The sequence below is a fragment of the Tachysurus vachellii genome, chromosome 16 (genome assembly GCF_030014155.1).
Source record: "Tachysurus vachellii isolate PV-2020 chromosome 16, HZAU_Pvac_v1, whole genome shotgun sequence".
Taxonomy (NCBI): Eukaryota; Metazoa; Chordata; class Actinopteri; order Siluriformes; family Bagridae; genus Tachysurus; species Tachysurus vachellii.
In genome coordinates this window covers 15,581,068-15,602,752 of record NC_083475.1, presented here as the reverse complement: position 1 = coordinate 15,602,752, position 21,685 = coordinate 15,581,068, and the positions used below count along the sequence as shown (strand labels likewise).

Below are 21,685 nucleotides of genomic sequence, written 5' to 3'. Positions count from 1 at the left end.
GCAAATAGGGCAAATATCAAATATTGTACAAGCTCCCAGGAAGGCATTGTTCAACACTTCACCTTTGCTTTGCTTTTTCCCGAGCTTTGTGTGAGTCTTCATTCAAGTTTACTTTTCACTTCCATAAGCTCCTGCTATCTACTCTTCCATATCTCTTGTAGCTTGTTGGATTGCATTAATGGCTCTGGATCTTGCTGCCTGAGTCTTGTTTGTAGAAAAAAGAGTAAAAGCATTTAAAAGAACTTCCAATCCATACTCATGTTGTCTGCAACGAACAAAAGGTTGCACAAATACAAGCATCTTCTGTGCTTTATTCCATGCTTTCTCTTCACTACTGCAAATGGAGCTTTTTTTTGTGTAGAAATTTCATAGAAACCAGCAGATTAGTACTACTAGACTCTTTGTGGTGTTCAGTAATTACGAGTTTAAGATGGAGGAATATACCAGGCATGATATACTGTACTGTAAATATAGCAACAGTAATAGACCCAGAATAATTTAAGAGAAAGTGTGGCACTAAGGTTGAAAGACACAAATGACCAATACATAACAACAATATATTATATGTATATATATATATATATATATATATATATATATATATATATATATATATATATAGATATAGAGAGAGAGACAGAGAGAGATATATATATATATATATATATATATAGAGAGAGAGAGAGAGAGAGAGAGAGAGAGAGAGAGTAGTATAAACAGTTGTGCTGAGCAAATAATACAAACAGTTCCTGAAGATTTTTCCTGACCAGTCAGCATGATTTTTAATGAGAGCATAATATGTCACCCTCATGCACGGCTCAGTGGACGAATTCGTTTCCGTGCGACTGAGCAATATGGTTATAAGAACCAGCCAGAATGTGAAAGATAGCTAAAGAACGACATTTAAACAGAATTGAATTTCTTGCTGTACTTCATCAGATAGCTTGATGTGTACATTGTTGAGTCAACATTTGTGACAGAATTCAAGTAACCCACTTCATTAGTACTGTATGACTAACCCACTGCACCCTGATTGCTCTCAAATATGCACCAAATATGCTTTCTCATGTCCTCTTTTAAGCAATAAAATGCATCAGGATGTGCTGTTATCTGCCAAAAATAATTACTGATAGAGTTAAGTGATGTAGCCTAAAGAAAAGCAGAATTACTATGATCACCTCAGAGTTGAGTATTATTTTTAAAAAATCGCAGGACTTGTGATTCATTTCTCTTAAAGCACTTTACCAATTATTTTAATTACAGTTATTTAACTCTCTCAGCTCCAGGGCCACTGTATCATAGCTGACCCTGTGCTCTGGCCCTAACCTCCAAATAGTTGGTATATGTAAAGAAAGAATTTCACTGTGCTGTGATAACGGCTTCTAAGCTTAATACCTGTTATCACTTATGCTAGAGCAGCTATAAACAGTAATTCTTTCCCCAGCCTCTCTTATGTTTACTCACTCTGAGTTAATTTCACTAAAATTTAGAAAAGAGAGCTCATTCCTGTGGTAGCAAAATCTACTGACAGTTACAAAATGTTACAAAAGACTTCATAAATGTTAAATTAACAGCCGCTTACATAAATCCTTACCATATCGATGACTAAATATGATTCTAATTGTTTCTGTACATTATTAGTCATGATTATGAGGGTCATTCAACATGTCCATGTGTATGCTGTTATAAAAATGATTAGATATTAGATTAAACACATGATTTGAATTAAATAAGAAACAGCCCTCATTTTACCTGCATAGTGAAATACATCCTTTGCATACCGCAGGTTTGGAAGTGGGGTTCAGGCATGATACATCACCCAGGAGCAGAGAGGATTAAGGGCCCAACAGTGCTCAGGGGCCCAACAGTGGCAGCTTGGCAGTGCTGAGACTTGAACCCCCAGCCTTCTTATCAGTAACCAAGAGCCTTAACCACTCAAGCCACCTCTTTCCATTAAAGCTAGAAAATTCTAGAAAATTAATCTACTCATTTTGACATCTCAGAATAGAAAATTCAGAAGTGGTCTTTTAAAATAAAAATCATATAACAGATATGGAGTTATTTTAAAAGAAATAAAATGCATATCCCCTTAATGTGTTGTTTATCGGAAATTGCATCAGCTGCCATAAAGACATAGGGTGTCAATCAGCTCATTAGCTCCCTAGAACGTGAATCATTATATCATGTGCATGAGGTCAGGAAACTGTAAGTACGCTGACTCACTACACATTGGGACACTGATATTGTAATTTCCTCATAGGTCACTGTAGATACCCAAACTATTTAATAATTTTTAAAAATTATAAAGTTTTGGGACTCCGTCCAGGGTGTATCCTGCCTTGATGCCCAATGACGCCTGAGATAGGCACAGGATAATCTGCAGTATTTTGCATAAGTCCAATTATAAATAAAAAAATACATCTTCAGCATCAAATGAGCATATTTCCTCTTTAACAAGCATCTTAGATAGACTGGAATCTAAATAAACAACCTTATAAATTGCAAATATCGATTTTAAGCTTGTTCTTTATGATTAGTGAAGGTGTGCTGTAATTTATGGTTGAATCATTGGTGTGACATTTCGCTCTGGTCTCATGGTGTTAGCGTGAGATGCGAGCCCATCTTGTGTGTTCCTCTTGCTCGTCTCTGGCTCCTGGTCATGTACAGACATATGGCCACCATCTGCCTCAACCTGGCTATGCTGAACATGGGTCTGTGGGCTGCTTTAACCCTTCAGAGCCTTCATCTAACAAGACTGGACAAATATGGCTTTATCTTTAAACATGAAACAAGACACTCCTCCTCACATCTCACTCATTGCTTTGCAGAGAGTCTCAGAGATTCTTACATATTGGAAATGAATTCTGTCATAGAGGCGCAGGAGGGGAACGATGGTGGGTGCTGACAAATTGAAATGTAGCAACAGAAAATTCAGACTTGTTAATAAATGGCACTTATTGCACAACACTGAATTCAATCTGTATTCATTCATTCATTCATCTTCTACCGCTTATCCGAACTACCTCGGGTCACGGGGAGCCTGTGTCTATCTCAGGCGTCATCGTGCATCAAGGCACGATACACCTTGGACGGAGTGTCAACCCATCGCAGGGCGCACACACACACTCTCATTCACTCACTATGGACAATTTTCCAGAGATGCCAATCAACCTACCGTGCATGTCTTTGGCCCGGGGTAGGAAACAGGAGTACCCGGAGGAAACCCCCGAGGCACCGGGAGAACATGCAAACTTCACACACACAAGGGGGGAGATGGTAATCGAACCCTCAACCGAACGTGCTAACCACTACGCCACCGTGCCCCCCTAGTTATTTCCATATTTTTTATAATTAATACAGGTTCCTTTTGTTGTGTTTTTATACCTTTTTGTTGTCACGAAGGAATAGTTCTTTAAAAGAGGGTTCCATTTTGGAGGCTTCACGCAGAGCTCTTTTAGAAAGCTAACTATCCAAACAACCCCTGAACAGCTGTTTTTTTAAGCCTATTTTCTCAGACTTTGGGGATTCAAATTCAGGGATCTCCTGGTGATAATGCATAATGGTGATAAAGCGAATGCCTTTTTCTGTGCCACTTGGGAACACAATTTTTTCCTTTCCTAAGAGCATAGATGTGTGTTTACAGTACATTTGTGCTGCTGTGGCAGCTTTTCACAGTAATCCCAGTTATGTTGTTAAGCAGAATAGATTGACGAAATTGTCTGTTGTTTGTGGAGAATTAGAGATGGGAGCCAAAGAAGAAGGAACAAAAAATGAAAGTACAGTAGCTTGCAGTGGAATGGAACCTTGTTTCTGGACTGATTTGAAATAAATTGGCTTGGTTATAAAAGAATTCCTTCACAATTCTGATAGATTTTTTAGGTTACACATAGGAAAGTGGTCTGTTTCTGTGGGGTTAGTCATTAATGTGTTAATTACACATAGTGTGCTTACATTTAAACATCAGAATGTGATATATTTTAATATATGTAGATTTTTTGTTTCAGTGTTTGGAAAGCACATGTGTATTAAGTTCTGAACATAGTTGAATATTAGCTTTCCTATGTGTTTGTACTTTTGGTCATTTTTTCAGTGTATTCTTGGATTATCCCTTTGGACAATTTGTCATCAGATTTAATGGTTTTTTTTTTTTCTGTTGGTCTTTTTACTGGTTAAATCTTTGGATTATTTTACTGCGTTTGGATTTGTCCGTCATGTTACAGTAGGACTCAAGTCTGATCACGTTTTCTGTATTGACTTGAACTTGTACTTGTATTGACATTTGTACTCAAGCTTGTTTCAGTCTTAGGCATTGATCTTGATAAATGCACAAATCATCCGTAACATTAAAACCACCTGCCTAATATTATGTAGGTCTCTCTTGTGCCAAAAACAGATCTGAATCATCAAGGCCTGGACTCCACAAGACCCCTGAAGGTGTGTTGTGGTATCTGAAACCCGGATGTTAACAGAAGTCCTGTAAGATGTGAAGTGAGGCCTCCATGGATCAGACTTGTTTGTGGAGCACTTCCCACAGATTGACTTGGCCTCCAAATTCCCCAGGTCTCATTCTGATCAAGCATCTGTGGGAATTGAACTCTTTGTCATGCTCCTCAAACCATTAGTGAACAATATTTGCAGTGTGGCAGGATGAAAGACCTGAGGTGGTGCTCTGCCTTAGATAGGAATGCTGTTGCCATGAATGGGTGTACTTGGTTTGCAATAATGATTAGGTATTATGTACATATCAACATTAAAGTGAGAATCCTATGGGTTCCCTACAGAACTTTTTCCAGAGCATGACACTTCATCCACCGGCATGCCTTTTTCCCATAATGCATCCTGGTGCTACATTTTCCCCAGATATGTGAAACACACTCACCCAAAGTCCACATGATGGTAAAAGAAATCATGATTCTTCCGAACAGACCCGTTGCTCCATGGCCCATCTCTGATGCTCACATGCCCACTGTAGGCCATTTCAGGGTTAACAAGGCTCAACTTAGGTACCACTGATTTAGTCTAATGATTTGAAAGACCTCTTTTGTTGCATATGTGAAGAAATCTCGGACTGTCCTGAATTACAGATTGAAGACAACGGCTACAGTGTAGAGAATAAAAGTCATTTGTGTGACTGAACAGCTGCCCAGCCTGCCTGTAGATCGTGTTGTTAATGACTCATCCATCCTCGTCAAGCACAGATGGAGCGTGAGGCCATGCAGTACAGCATTATGGGTCTGTCTTTGACACTGTCCTCAGTTTTAACTGTTATAAACGTACAGCTGGGTTACTTGGTTAGTGGGGGTGAGTGGCTGCCATTGCATAATTCATAATTCTTGTAGTATGAAACTTCTGGTTTTAGAGATTTAGAGTAAATTTTAATAACAGTTAATTAGCTCTGCGGTTAGTTTTTAGCTGATTGGATGTGGCTGTTATCTAAATTGTATTCTTTACAGAAATTGTCAATAAATATTCATTTAGGATATCTCGTTGAATTTATTTGGTTTTTTTTTGATGAAGTGCATTATTGCTATATGAAAATTCAACTAGATTTGTAAGGGTTTGCTTTGTCATATGGTCAGATTACTTGCATTCTTCTTCATTATTATTCATGCATTAACATATTGTGGATTACAAACTCTTTATGTTACTATTTGAGGGCCACTCTGTTATTCTTTAGATGACTCTCTTCATGTTCTCCCGCAAGAAGACAAGTTTGTCAACACTTTCTTTTGCAAGGTGAGATCCACTTGCAGTAACAATGTCTCCTGCAGTGAAGAAAACACTCACTTGGCAATGATGTTTCTAAGACACACACACAAGGATTCTTTCTCTCATTTGTTTTCCATTATGTGGGTGGATCTTCATCAACATCAATGCAATCTTCTATCTTGTATAAAATGACCTCCTCTTCTATAGACTTTGTATTCTCAGCAGCTGTGGAAAGCTTCACAAATAGCTCTGACATAGCCGGAGGGATTTTTCTGATGTGTGGAGGATGACCTAGCTTTCAAAAAAATACAAAATATTACATGTTGAGTTATTAATTATATACAATAAAATATGGTTTCATTATTATTATTTATTATGAAATTTTTATTTTGATTTATTTGAAAAAAGCTCATTATAAATGTTCGGGGCAAGGTTGTGTCCAGGTAAGATTCAACGGATAAGGCATGGAGGCATGTTTGTAACACAACTTTTCATTTTCCAATCCAAAATGTATTGTACTGTCACTGTCAGTAAGCGTGCAGTTACCCTGGAGGTTTATCAGTTGTCACAGCTACATATTGTGCGTTTGCCTGTTCGTTTTCTGTTTTGCTCTGTGTTTCATTGTCGAGCTCCAGAATAACTTTGCTGCTAAAGTGAACACTGTAAAACACGTTTTAACACAGTGTTTAAATCATATTCTGAAATCCTATTTTGTCAACAGTGCAGTAGAGCTTCATGTCTTTGGTAGGAAAACCCTTAGTTTTGCTATTGTTCTGTGTGTCTGAATTAGCATTAAGCGTCTGCTGTAATGCAGAAGACAGTGTTAGCTATTTTGGTCTCATCTGCACGTTCACACTATCAATACCTGTAAATGACTCGTCACGTTAAACAGTGACTGTTTTGTCAACACTTTTTGGCCATCGTTGTTGTAACTATGAGTGTTGATAGACTGGAAATTGTATGGAAATATGATGCAGGGGTGCCTCTATCCATCAACATGTGCAGGATTGTGATGTCCAGATCTCTGGCCCACGTGAGCTAGAGGTAAAGCAATGCAGAGGCATTAGTAGAGCTGTGTTTTCCTCAAAAAGACATACATTATAGATGACACCCCTAATCTCTGTAGGATTTAGGACTTTCATTTATGGTTTGTCATTTATAGCATTTGGCAGACACCCTTATCTCATTCAAACTGGGATTTGAACTCACAACCTTCTGATCAATAGACCAACACTTTAACCACTACCACATGCCCCACACATACATTTCTTCGCATATCCCAACTGAGGGGGTTGGGCTCAGAGCACAGGGGCAGCTATGATACAGCTGGAGCAGGGAGGGTTAAGGGCCTTGCTCAAGGGCCCAACTGTGGCAGCTTGGCAGTGCAGGGACTTGAACCTCCGATCCTTCAATCAACAACCCAGGGCCTTAAGCACTTGAGCCACCACTTCCCTGCAGGGGTATGTGGCATTATTGTGGCATATATGCTTAAGTTGCTGTTTACATCTGCTCACTGTAGCCTGTCTGTTGTATCCAATGTGGTCTTCTACTGTTGTAGACCATAAATCTCAGGTTTCAGCATTCTGTTGTACAATATGTCTTTCTGCTCACCATTGGTGTAAAGCCTGCTTGGTTTACTGTATTCTTGCTTTCAACTCTAAAAATTTTGGTCTTCAACTGACCTCAAATTCATATTTTATTTGCCACATACACCATCATACATATTACAAAATGTAGTTTTACACCATGTATTTTTTTTATGACTGGCCTTGTATAAAAATCAAATTATAGTCAAAATAAAAAAAAAAATACTGTATATTGACCTATATCTATTCAGCAAGGCGTTTCCACCCACAATCATGCTGCTTACTGGGTCTTTAAAGGTTTTTCTTTTTCCAAATCCATTTTGTGTCCAATGTTCTGTTTGAAAATGCCCAGGGGTTTATGACATACTCAAATGTTATACAATGTAGTTCATATACTGTACAATAAGGATTAAACTTATTATCATTTTAATCCTGTCTTCTGTGGTAGGGTAAATGTTCTGTGGTAGGGTAAATGTTCTGTGGTAGGGTAAATGGCTTAACATGATTGGCACATATGTAAATACATATTTTAAAGAAGCACCAGGCTTGGCGTTTAATAATGAAAACAGGGCAAACGGTCTAAAAACAACAGGCAAAATCACAAACAGCAGGAAATTATAACAGGCAGGAAATTCACAAAACTACACCACGTTATGTGTGTAGCCCAGTTCCCTTTCAAGGGAGCGTTCCCATAGCGTCAGCGTCAAATTCCCTTGAAAGGGAACCAGTAACACCAATCAGCATAGCAAAGAACTCCGATACACAAATCCAAAATAGTGACAAAATCCAGATAAACAGAAACAGGTCATACACATGGCTCAAACAATACAAAAAATATACGGTTCGGAATTGCAGGAAAACCAAACAATACTTCACAGGGACTGCTGATATAGATGCGGTTAATATATTTGCTGAAGCCAGAAGTGATTCCGGTGTCAGCTCCATCTTGTGATCTGGGAGGAAGGTAGGGGTATGTGATGTTACACATACTGTATACAGTCTTTTTTATAGCATAGTTATTGGAGCTTTACCACCACCACCACCACCACCACCATAAATCTATAAATAGAAAGGAAAAAAAAAATTATAAAAAGGAAAGCTCACTAGCTAGTGATGGCATAAATGGTCCTGATCAGCGAAACCAATGCGACATGAAATCTGAGATTTAAAAAAGGAAAAATACTTCCCATACTTAAAAACTGAATAATTTTTGGGGTTCAAGATACATAAGGTTTTCTACTGGTACTAACTCCATGAATACTTCCACAAAAGAGGTCTTATCTGTAGTCCACATGTACACTCCTGATTTAGTATTAATGCACTGCAGCTTTTCATTACAACCCTGTAAATTTACTTTCCTATTGTGCACTCTTTTCAACAATCCAACAGGGAATCAGAAACGGGAAGACCTGCAAACCAGAAACACATCCGCTCTTCAGAAATTTTAGAGCATATTTTTAACATGAAAGAGGATTTCCTTTTATTAGTGTCAACGCATCACCCGATTAACCTTGGTGAGACTAAGATAAGAGAGACAGTTTCTCAGCCAAGCACTGTGCTACAAAATAGGCTTTGCCCTCACACAAAAAAGCCTATCGTAGGTTAATGTGGACATGAAATTGAAAACCTTCCCTGGAAAATGAAATGTCACCCACTGATTCGTAGCATGCATCTCTGTATTGTGGGTGTATAGCCTCTCTCTCCCTCAGAGCCATCTTGTTCATCAGACACGAGCGCTGATCTGCTTCAAATGGAAATGGTGTATGGTTCAGTGTCATTATATGGTTCCACTAACCCAGCTTGCCCAGGCGGTCAGTGAAACTGAAAGATCATAAATGTCATGGAAGCTTTGGATCATGGTGCTTTTAAGGTTAAAATATCACGGCCTACAAATAAAAACTGACAAATAGCCGCTTTAATAATCAAAGGCAGTACATTAAATATGTTAGTCATTGCCAAGTGAAATTTTGTCTGAAGAAAAAAAATGCTTTTTTGACACTATGATTGATCTCTTGATATATCTGTGATGTAATTCGCAGGATGAGACATTAAAGATTTTCTCTCTGGTCTTTCTTCCTTAAAACAATGTATAATGGCAATACAGAGCCTGTTGTACTGGATGTAGGAACGGATGACCTTGTTGTCATGGTGAAGGCAATCTTGGGTAGTTTGAGATGTGATGTAATGATCGAACGTGTTCACACTGGAGGCGTAGCCTGACTGCTTGGACAGCTTGAGTTGTGTGTTACCGCACTGTAATACAGCAAATGAATTGTCTTTTTATTACTTAAAATGTTACATGCTTGACAGTTTTAATATAATATGTGATTGTTTTAGAGGTAAACAAACAGACATGTTAGATTTGTTTGATGTTGTATTAGATATCTGAAGTCGATTCACATGCTGGCACAAATGCTGGAATGCCATTTTGGTTGTATTATAGCCATTTTACCCTGAAAATGCAGAAGAACACCCCCCAACACACACACACACACACACACACACACACACACACAAGCTCAGGATCATACTGAGGAACCAGAGGCACCAATTCTACCCACTGCACCATCATGACACCCTAATGATAGCATATTGCTATTTTTTGTAGTCATAACTGAACATGCTGTGCTAATATGAGTGGAGAGGCACAAAAGTCAGCACAGAGGAATTTAATTACTTTTTTATGTTTGAATGGAAATATTAGGGCTCTGTGGATACAAAAGGAAAGCCAACCGTTAAGAAAGTAAGATGTTTTGTTATAAAGGATACTTGTATTATTAAGATAAGAACAAGCCAATCACCCACAAGTTACAATCTGTTAGAATTTAAAGATGAGTTTGCTGTGATTTGCTTTGTGATTTGGGTGCATTGCTTGGTTTAATCAAAGCTAATACCCATAGAGTTTGCTTTGTAAGGTTTGTCCTAAGAAATTACCCTTAGGCCAGGGTTATTTAAGCAATACGTTACTCCAGGACTTGGATTACAGTGAATATATACAGTGTAAGAGCGTTCGTACTGTTTTATAAATGATGACTAAAACAATATGATTAAATCCAGTAAATAATTTATTATGATTAATATTCTTATAACCAATTCTTCCGCCATGTTAACAGAAGGCTTTGGTTGCTAAGCAACATAACAGGCCAAGATTATAGCACTTCCTATACAGAACAATGACTTAAATGTGATGTTGTGACGTGTCGATTTAAAATCTGGTGCTTTAATGCAGAGTTTTCTAATTGTTATGCAGTCATACTGTAGGTGTGTGTATAACGAGTATTGAACTTTGAACCTGGTTTAGTTTAGCTGTAATAGAAACTATGTATTTAACATTCTTGGTTTTAACTGTGCCTGTGAAAGAAGACTGCTGTGCTATGCTGAATTCATTTGGAGTGTTAATTGTGCACCTCACAAAAAAAAAGCGGCATGTGAATAGCAACATCAGTGGAACGGGTAGAATGTGGATCAGCAGCACAATGGTGCTTTTCCATGGAAATCTGCCATCGGAATGACAAGAGAAATGTGCTCTCTGTTGTCAGGATGGTTTTATGTCCTAATATGCTATTTAAGTTGGTGCCAGTGTTGCTGTTTATGCTGCATTCTCAAGTTACACCTCCTCAACTCTCACTACCTTCACTGTTTACTCTTCCAGACCTGGAGCTTCCACACTTATCAGACTGTCTTATATTGTCTGATACACCTTGTTTAAGCTATAGCGATCTACCAGAGGCTCACGAACGTCTCTCGGGTTCAATTCTGTACATCATTAAGAAGCACGGTTGACAAAAAAAATGCTTTTTAATAACAAACATAACAAACAGGAGTGTGAGCAATGCACCAGACAGGAGGACAGAATATCTATTGTGTTTTATAAAGTTACATGTCATCTTGATGACAGCCTGATGTCTCTGTAGTCTCACAGGGAAAATCTCTCTCTCTCTCTCTCTCTCTCTCTCTCTCTCTCTCTCTCAAAGAGAAGAACCAACGCTCTAAAAGCATTGGCGATTTTATTCAGCCACCAAGAGGCTAAACAGGGGACAGACTTCTAAGTGTTGTCAAGGCATGATGTGTGTGTTATCATGCCACAGCTTGGGGAAAAACAAATACCAGCAGCTAGAAAGTAAAATAATTACCTGTCAAGCAGAAGCAAAGCAAGCTGGCATCAGTTCACTTCAAATTACAAATTAAAGTCATGTAAATCATTATGGTTTTTCCAGCAGACCTTGTTATTTTAATGTACTACAAAATATATAACTCTCATGTTGATGGTGTATGACGGTCTCGTCTTGATGGTGTATGATGTATTGATTCTTTATGGGCTGCTAGTAAACATGTACAGTAAACTAGCTCAATTACAAGACATCTTTGATAGTCACAGACAAAGAGAGTGGTAGGTTAGCTAATGTGTTGATTTATGTAATTGTGTAATCTTGCCTCAAACAGTTTTGAAGCTAATGATTATGTTAAATTGTCGTAGCTATTTATAAATGTGTTTGTAGCTATTGATATTAACTTTTATGTTGTTTACTTATATGAATGTGTTAGTCAAGTCGCTAGGTTCAGTATGTTGCAGTGCCACAACACCTCTTTTGAAAAGTTTTTAGATTCTACATAAAGTGTCTTAGTGTCTCCAAAACAGCAGGTGTGTTGTGGGGTGTTCCCAGCATGCAGTGGGCATTACCCACCTAAAGTGGTCTAAGAAGGATAACCGGTGAACTGCTAACAGGATCATGGGCTCCCAGGTTTTGTTTATATGTGTGGTCTGATCTGATCTGATCCCACAGAATAGCTACTGTAGCACAAATTGGTGAAAAAGTTCATGTTGACTATAATAGAAAGGTGTCAAGAGACCTGTCAGAGTGCAAATGTCGACCCTCGTCTCCGCCGAAAGCTGATTACAACTTGATTTGATGAATCTCATGTTCTTTTACCTCATTTGGACAGTCAGATGCATGCGAAAGACATCGCACCAGGATGCACTATGGGAGGAGGGCAAGCCTACAGAGACAGTGAGATACTTTCGATAATGTTCAGCTGGGAAGTCTCGGGTCCTGGCATTCATATGCCTAACCTTAACCCTAATCTTAACCATACCCCTAACCCTAGGATTTTATTTTACTGGATGTTACTGTGGATGTGTATTTGTACCACAACATTGTTACAGACCAAGTAAACCCTTTCAATGGTGGAGGTAACACCAGATACCTCTTTCAGCAGGATAATTCTTTCTGCCACATTGCAAAAATTGTTCAGGAATGATTTGAGGAATATGAAAAAAGTTCAAGTTATTGACATGGCTTTAAATTTTTCATGTCTTAATCCATTTGAGCATCTGTGTGATGTGCTGGACAAACAAGTTGGATCCATGGAGGCCTCACCTCTGAGCTTATAGAGCTTAAAGGATCTGCTGCTAAGATCTTGGGGTCAGTTACCACAACACTTCACACCTTTAGAGGTCTTGTGGAGTTCAATCCTCAATTCGTCAGAGCTGTTTTAGTAACACAGGAGAGACCTACTATTAGGCAGATGGCTTTAATGTTATGTCTAATCTCAGTATATATAACTTTTATGGATTCTTGCAGAGAGACAAAATGTTCTAGATGTACCTTTTTTTTTTAGAGTGTAATAGTTTTTTTTAAACAACTTATTTCACTTTCCTCCCAGATACATCAAGACCTTGACCAGCATAAATGAAAACGATTAAAAAAAAATGAAGTACAAACTGAATGCATCCCGGATCTGTGATTGGATCAGCAATGTGCTGACTCTTAAAAATTGCTGGGAAAATATCTAATAAAAATGAACAGAAAATAGGCCAGTTGAAACCATTTTCCTCATGTGTTTCAGCCTTATTAACCAAAAGAAAAAGAAACCACCACACAATAGTACATGGTCTCTTTCATTATGTGGTAGCGAGAAAAAATTATGTGGAATGTTTATGATGGATTTTCATTTCTGCTTTTCACTGCAACCTCTGGCACGAGGAACTCAAGAGGGATCCAAACGTCTTCCATTTTCTCCTTCTGTATATTTCCTTTTCATTTGAATAGGCTTCTGTGAAATGCCTTCTTTAGTTGGACATGCTTGCACAGCAAAAATGTGTAAAGGCATGAAAATAGGAACATTATTTTGCTAAACAGTTTAGTTTGTCATGCCATTTTTTGTGCCTTCTGGCATTTTTACTGTCAGAGTGCAGTGATGTGTTTGGAAATTGACTGCAAAGCTGAGAGCATTTAAACTCCAGCTTAGAAATCTATGACACACTTTTCATCTTTAATGCAACCAGACAGCAGTATTCACATGCGAACAGGTACATCAGCGCTAAAAAAAAATGTTAACCAAGCCTTTTTACAGACCGTTGAGAACCTGGCCATGTTTTTGCTATCAGGGTTAGTCAGACTGTTGTGACTCACATTTAAGAATCATGAGGCAGAACATTACCTGTGGTTCTGCCAAAAAAATTACACAAACAAGTCTGAAAAAGACTAGAGGTGTGAAGAGTGACAGATTAACGTAAGTACCTGAATCTGCTTATGTTAGAAACCACAAAGCCATACCTTTTTGCCTTGCACATGCATCATAATGCGTTTCTCATCCTCACTTTTAAATGCTCCTATCAGGGTGATAAAAGAGTGATGAACTGTTTTGAGATATCAAAACTTAGAACAGGCATACTTTAACAATTTATCTAAATCATTAAGTATAGAAATTATGGCTTACTTTGTACATATATAAGGTTCCTAACAGGAGTATGTCCTATAAGTGGTGGTCTGTGAAAACCGGTCTTATTTCACTGTGACTGAATTCAGGTACACAACCCATTTTTTTTTTTTTCAAGTGACTTTACTTACAAAGGGGGGCACGGTGGCTTAGTGGTTAGCACGTTCGCCTCACAGGGTTGGGGGTTCGATTCCCGCCTCAGCCTTGTGTGTGTGGAATTTGCATGTTCTCCCCGTGCCTCGGGGGTTTCCTCCGGATACTCCGGTTTCCTCCCCGGTCCAAAGACATGCATGGTAGGTTGATTGGCATCTCTGGAAAATTGGCATCCCCGATTGGCATCCCCGTAGTGTGTGATTGCGTGAGTGTATGAGAGTGTGTGTGCCCTGCGATGGGTTGGCACTCCGTCCAGGGTGTATCCTGCCTTGATGCCCGATGACGCCTGAGATAGGCACAGGCTCCCCGTGACCCGAAGTAGTTCGGATAAGCGGTAGAAGATGAATGAATGAATGACTTTACTTAGCTCAGCCTTGCTCATATTTTGACATTGATTTTGTTTTTACTTCCTGGTCCTTTCTCCATCGTGTAAACACTTTAACTGGCTTTCTTTCGGCTGCTTCTCTTAGTGGTCTCCACAGCAGATCATCCCATCCCCATATATGATTTAGCACAGATTTTATGCTGGGTGCCCTTTCTGACACAACTGTCCATTTTTTTGGGCTTGGGACTTGCTCTGAGAGTGCACTAGCTTGTGCAACCCCTAGTGACTGGGTCAGTTTCCTGATTGGGAATCGATCCTGGGCTATGATGGTGAGAAATTCAAATCCTTGTTAATAGCTCTTATATCTCGATTATTTCTCGCCATTGTACTTTACCAAGCCTTCAGTTTCCATGCTTCTTTTCTGATTTCCAGCTCTTCTCTAGCTTCATACTAACATACCAGTTTAGATTTTTAGCAGTTTCTGATTAGGGAATGTTTATTTGTGATACTGTCTACCAGTTTCTTACCTCTGCTGTGGACCATGATGATGATTTTTGCCTTGCCCATAATAAAAAAAAGGAGTCAGGACATTGTTGGCTTTCAGTGTGAGGTGTTTTTCCCTCTGTTGGAATACATTTACACAGACATTTAGTGGTTGAAGATGACAGCTTAAAATTTTACAGGCTTATGAACAAACACTTCGGGCATTTCATAGACCAGAAATGGGTTCGAGAACACCATTTACTTTGAAGAAGCATTCTTGTTTCTTTAGAACTGTTCTATGAATATTTTGCCCCTAGTAGGTTAGGAGCAAACAGAAATACATTTCCAGAAAATTATAAAAAAAACAGAAATACAAAAAACTACTAATTCTTAAATTCCTGAGTGTTATGAACCATTTATCACCACTATGGAGTGTGACATGTCAAAGAAATTAAATGCTGAACAAAGACATTCCAAAAAAAACGATTCCATTTTTTGGCCTCTTGTAAACAGAGTTGGAGAAAAACGAATGAGAATAACGTTGGTTTAATGCTGAGCATTTAATATTGTTATATTTATATTATATTATTGTACTCGTATGGTTTTGGAAATTTCTGTTTGTATCCCCTGGTCTGACTTGTTGACCCTGACATACATGGTTGCTGCCAGGTGCTTTACCGGTAGCTCTGTGTGCTACAGTATCTGCCTCATGCAAAACTTTAGTAGATTAACAACAGCCACAAACTGTTTTTCAGGGGAAAAAAAACAGCTCAACATTGCACCTTCCCACAAAACACGGTACCTGTTCTCACCTCCTAATGCCATCTCCTCACTGCCTTCCTCAGCACCTTCCACCAATCGCATGCTGCCTGGGCAGTTCTTCCCTGTTGCTATGGAGACCTGTTAATATTCCGAATGTGTTTTGCACTGACGAGAGTGCGGCTGTGCACCACGGAGAGAAGGAAAGGGGCATTCCTCCAGAAAAAAATGGACAGCAGCACAGTAAAGAAGTGTGCAGGAAGGGAACAAGTGGGGGAGTTAAAGAGGCGTAAAGGCTTGCCCTGATTAAAAGGGCATCCAGCGGTGCTCTACTGCAGCACTAGTCAATGCAACGTAACAACAGAGAGTAGAAAATCGTAACTGCTTGTGAACCTGTTAGAACTGCAATGCTAGGTGCAAAGTAATGCTAAGCTTATATCTTCATAACGGAAGCATGTGTTCCGAGGGGAACTAGAACTCAGATTTGTGCCGAATTTATTAGAAGGCCGTCATCATCTTATAGGAATTGACAAACTCACATCACAAAATGGACCATGGACATGCATGGATACATCAGATTTTGTTCACTGGATGGAAAGTGATGCTCCATTATTGGCATTTATGTTGGATATCTTTAATACAACTGTACTATTCATTTAAAACTGAAAAAGAAATGGCCAGATTATGCCAAATCCATACTCTTAAAACATTCAAACATGCAGTAACTGCTCTGATGGTAAGTGTGTGTATCTCCTGCATCGAATTTTTGACAGAAGAAAGAAAGAAGGCACTGTGCTTGAAAGAAGACACTGTGCTTTAAGAATCTGATTTTTTTTACAAGTATTTCTATTTTTCACTAGCCTATTATGGGCAATATACTCACAACAAACTTCCACAAAAAAGTAAATGTTGATTTAAATACATTTCAAACCCATTTTTGAGACACCCCAAATTTACAAGCATCTAAAATTTGAAGGGGGGGGCACGGTGGCTTAGTGGTTAGCACGTACGCCTCACACCTCCAGGGTTGGGGGTTTGATTCCCGCCTCTGCCTTGTGTGTGTGGAGTTTGCATGTTCTCCCCGTGCCTCAGGGGTTTCCTCCGGGTACTCCGGTTTCCTTCCCCGGTCCAAAGACATGCATGGTAGGTTGATTGGCATCTCTGGAAAATTGTCCGTAGTGTGTGATTGCGTGAGTGAATGAGAGTGTGTGTGTGTACCCTGTGATGGGTTGGCACTCCGTCCAGGGTGTATCCTGCCTTGATGCCCGATGACGCCTGAGATAGGCACAGGCTCCCCGTGACCCGAGGTAGTTCGGATAAGCGGTAGAAAATGAATGAATGAATGAATAAAATTTAAAGGCATTATCTTCAACCACTAAAATTCTGTGTAAGCTTATCCCAACAGATGGAAATGAACTAGTTTTATATTAGACTTGTGCGATAAAAAATCATTTGTTTACAATAATTGAGAATGTCTGATAAGTTGATTTCTATTCCACCATCAGATTGGTATGTCAGTGTACTGGTAAAAAGGGTTAAGAGTGTGTACATGTAAGAGCAAGTGCCTGTTAAACCCTTCCCTGTACTTGAATAATTGCTTGCGAGGGTCTGTTTGATGCTCCCGGTGCTTTGTTGGTTGGGGAATAAATGATTAAGTGATTGAGTAAATCAACAAAATCTCTTTAACAGATGTGTCATCAAATTGAAAAGTCTCTGATGTTTATGTGCAACAGCTGGATGTTATATAAGTGTGCACAGGTTTACAATTAGCAGGTGTGATCGAAAACAATAATTTTATCTGGACTAGGAAAAATCGTTTGTGTTTTCAGCAAAGCTTTTATTCAAGCTGTTGTGAAGGAGCTTGGGGGACATTTTGACACCTGGTAGCTGATTACTAAATGAATCAATCAGGCTTATGTCTATTTTGTTATGACATAGCTTTTTTCCACTGTGTTGGTTAAACATGCTCCTGTCATGAAGGTCATGGTGGCTTGTCGTCAGTAATGTCATCGGAATTTAAACCTGCAAACATTTTCTGTTGCACCACTCAGGACACGAATCTCCAACACTCCAACAATCTTCTAATACATAAGGTGGTTAGCAAGTTTGCCTCATGGCTCTAGGGTTAGGGGTTAGATTCCTATGTCTGCTTTTGTTTCTGGTTTCTTTTGGGTACTCTGGTTTCCTCCTCCAGTCCAAAGATTGGCATTTCTACAGTGTGTGCAATTTGTCCAACCTAGTGCTGGAGGTCCACTGGGATAGCCTCCAGGGTCCCAGTAACCATGTACAGGATAAGCAGTATAGGAAATTGGTGAATCTCCCTGTCATTTCGGTATAATATATAGAATTTCATGAACTTGATGTGCCAAACTACATTATAGGCAAAGTTTTAGCCAGAACCCACACCTTCAGTATGGTCTACTGTATATTTGGGTGAAGTGCATCGAGAGTGATGCAACAGAGAAATGTTTGCAGGTTTATATTTCAGCAACATGGCTGAGAGTCCAAAAGAGTAAAATTGTCTGAGTGCTCTCTGGGTGGGACGGGTGGCATTCTCTCTCTCCTATCAATCACAGTGACACTAGCCAATCGTGAGTGACTGTGAGCTGATGCAAGCTGAAGAGGGCAGATAGCACTTTCCTGCAAGTGTGTGCATGAACAGCAGTCGGATTCAGATATTGGTTGACTTTATGTTTCTCTAAGGAAACATGTGAGCCTTCTCCCTCCCTGCATGGTAGCTGTTATATTACAGCGGTGAGCTGGCTGGTAGCTGGGACTAACATGCTGAGGCTTTAGACGTAAAATGATTTTCAATGTAAAATTTTTCTTTTCTTTAAAATAAAAGACGGAGCAAAGTATTGTCTGGATGATCTCTATGAAGGACTTGGAAGCTCTGTCCCTCTTCAACTATAGAGAGACTCAGACTCAAAAGGACTTTGGTTTTCTGTCTGAACTCTTTAAAAACATATAGTAGATGCCTTCAAACACACATAATACCTTATTTAAACACTGGACATATTGTTCCAGCTGGATCCCACTGCACCTTCGGCTTCTATTTTTCACCCACTTGTGAAGTGAGGTCACATGGTATGTCTCTAAAAAGCAAGACTGACCTCTGAACCTCTTTTACAAAGAAATCTTTGGAGTTGTTTGAGTCTCTCTCTCTCTCTCTCTCATGATCTGTCGGGTCTGGCAGCTCTATTAGAACCTCCAGCAAGGCAAAGAATGCATGTATTATTAATTTTGATCAGCTTGAGGCAGCTGCTCCTTCTTGAGCCTGCATGTTCACCTGACCTAGTCTTCTGTCTGCAAAGCAACAGGAGCTTGAGGCATCGTTGTAGACATATATACCACTGTAATAATGTATAAAGTGGTTGTGTGTAGCCCTTCAGTTGGGCTAATTCCTACATTACAGCACAAGCAAGAAGTGTTTTAATATTTGAAATATTTACAGGTTGAGCTATGGAAAGTAAAACCTTACACCATTGCTTAAAGAGCTTTGTGAATTCACAGCATGTATTAAAATGTAATCCTTATCGGATTTTCACCGAAGCCACGCTCTCACTTAACTCATTTAACGCTTCTACATCTCATATTGAATTTCTTCTGATTGCTGATTGCGTTTTACTTTACAGTTCCCCTGCTAGTTAGGGTCACTTTGTGAATTTGTCCTCATTCTAAAGAGTTTTCGGTCTCTGTAGCTTTAACACAGCAAAGCTTTACAGGGAATTAAAAAGCACTGGGGTGCCAAAGTGTTGGAGCAAGATAAAGTGTTAGGAAGGAGAGTGTGGTAGATGGGAGAGATGGGAGATGGGAAGGACACACAAAGCATATTTTGTTTCATATTTTTTATCTGATCGGATGAATAATGCAGCAATTCTGTCTTCTGTCGCATTAACAGATTCTTGAGCTGTGAAAGATGGGGCTCCAAGAACCGGGTGGAGAACATGGATGCAGAGGGAGAAAGAATCAAATAATAAAAGGCATTTTCATAAACGTTAAAGGAGTGGATATTTTGAATCCAATACAGGGGTCGTGAAAAGATTTATGTCTAGCTGCATGCTGGGAATTAAAGGAGGAAAAGGGACAGCAAATCAACTTATGTCGTTTCCTTTAACGTAGGAAAGTGTGAGCATGTATGTGTGTCTGTGTGTGTGTGTGTGTGAGAGAGAGAGCGAGAGAGAGAGTATTTTTGGGTTTCTCACAACAGATTTTGCAAGATTTACTAACCTTTCGTTGGATTTTCTCCTTTCTGATCTTTCATTGCAGTCTAACAGAATCAATAGCAGATAGCAACCACATACAACTGTACTTCAGTCAAGAGAGGAGAAACATTTAGCTCATGTCATGTCTATAATACTGTACAGCATGTATTATTCACAATACATTTCATGCATGAAAGTCTCAGTCTAGATGCTTGTGCCAGGCCATTTTAATCCCACCTTTATGAAACTTTGATGAGTGTTCATATTGCCTCTGTCACAGTGTTGCCATGTGCTTTCAAGCTCCTTGCACAATATGACAGTGTACAGGATATTATTCTGCTTTTACACACAATGTCAATATTACACACTCATTGGATAACACGCAGGAAAATACCTGAAACTTTTTTTTATTTCTTTTATGCGTGCCCATGTACACGGTCTCAGTTTGTGTTCACTGAGAGTGCCAGTGTTTGTCTTGAAAATTAATGTACACTTAGAAGCATAAAATAGATTCTTTTTATGACTTTTTATTCTCAGTCACTCAGGCACTTGTGGTCCATTTTATTCTCCTGTGGCTCACTGTTCAATATCCCATCTGTCACAGCTGGTTCTTTCTGTCTAAACAAAGGCTGCAGATGTGGCTCTGTGCTGTAATTTGATTAGGACTATTGGAGCAGCAGAGCTGGATTGCAGCACAGGGTGAGTGCCACATCCAGGAAATAGTGCCAGTGAACCCACATGTGTGAGGTTTGATATTGGGAGAGTGAAAATGTCCAACCATGACAGCTATACTCATTAGCACCTTTCAAAGGGTTTGTAATCGCTATCTCAGGTCTTTAGGAGAATTAAATGTATGGTATGTTTAGGAGAATTCAAATTCTATGTAGGTACACTGCTAACTGTTAAGCTGTAACAACCGGGGATAAGGATTTAAGTCACACAGTTCTCAATCAGACACGATTCTGACTTCAAAGCCAATAACTTACAATTCAGCCTTGAGTTTTTGGCTTAAAAATGGCTCTGGATTTAAAGCTTATAACATAACTCACAAATTAACACTTACTTAAAGACTCACGACTTGGCTCTGAGGAATGACTCGGCTATATTTGAAACAGGTACTGTCAGAAAAAGTACAGATTAAACTTTACATACAATCCAGCCCAGAGTTTGGTCCTTGCCCCCCTTCTCTTTGTTATTTACATTTTGCCCTATGATCATACATTTCCCCACCACAATCTTTATTTTCCTGGTGATACTCTATCTTATATATAGATTTAGATTAGTAGCATAATTTCCAGCACTCTGCCACTCTGTTATCTAATATCCTGTATGTATGATATCAAACACTGGATGCAGTAAAATCAAGGATTATATGCCTTTTCATTTGGTATTGATGGAGTAACATTAGGTAATAATTTTGGGGTTATCTTTGATAAATCTTCTCTCTTAGGAACTCCACATTAGGGTATTGTTTAAAAGGGGCAGAGGTGGCTCAAGTGGTTAAAGCTTTGTGTTGTTGATCAAAGGATTGCGGTTTAAGCCCCACTTCTGCCAAACTGCCACTGTTGGGCCCTTAAGCAAGGCCCTTAACCCTCTCTGCTCCAGGGGTGCTGTATCATGGCACACTTGCCCATTTTAAATGTAGATTGAAGACATTTCTTTATAGTCAGATATAAACATAATACATCTTACGACTGTGTGCTCCAGTAGATACACATTATTTTGTAGCTCTGTTTAATATTATG

The 21,685-nt window shown here is 39.1% G+C and overlaps 1 protein-coding gene across 3 annotated transcripts in view; it reads left to right on the top strand.

Annotated features, from left to right (window-relative positions):
* btbd11a (BTB (POZ) domain containing 11a) overlaps positions 1-21,685 on the top strand; it is a 194,326-nt gene that overhangs the window by 96,550 nt on the left and 76,091 nt on the right. The window lies entirely within an intron of this gene.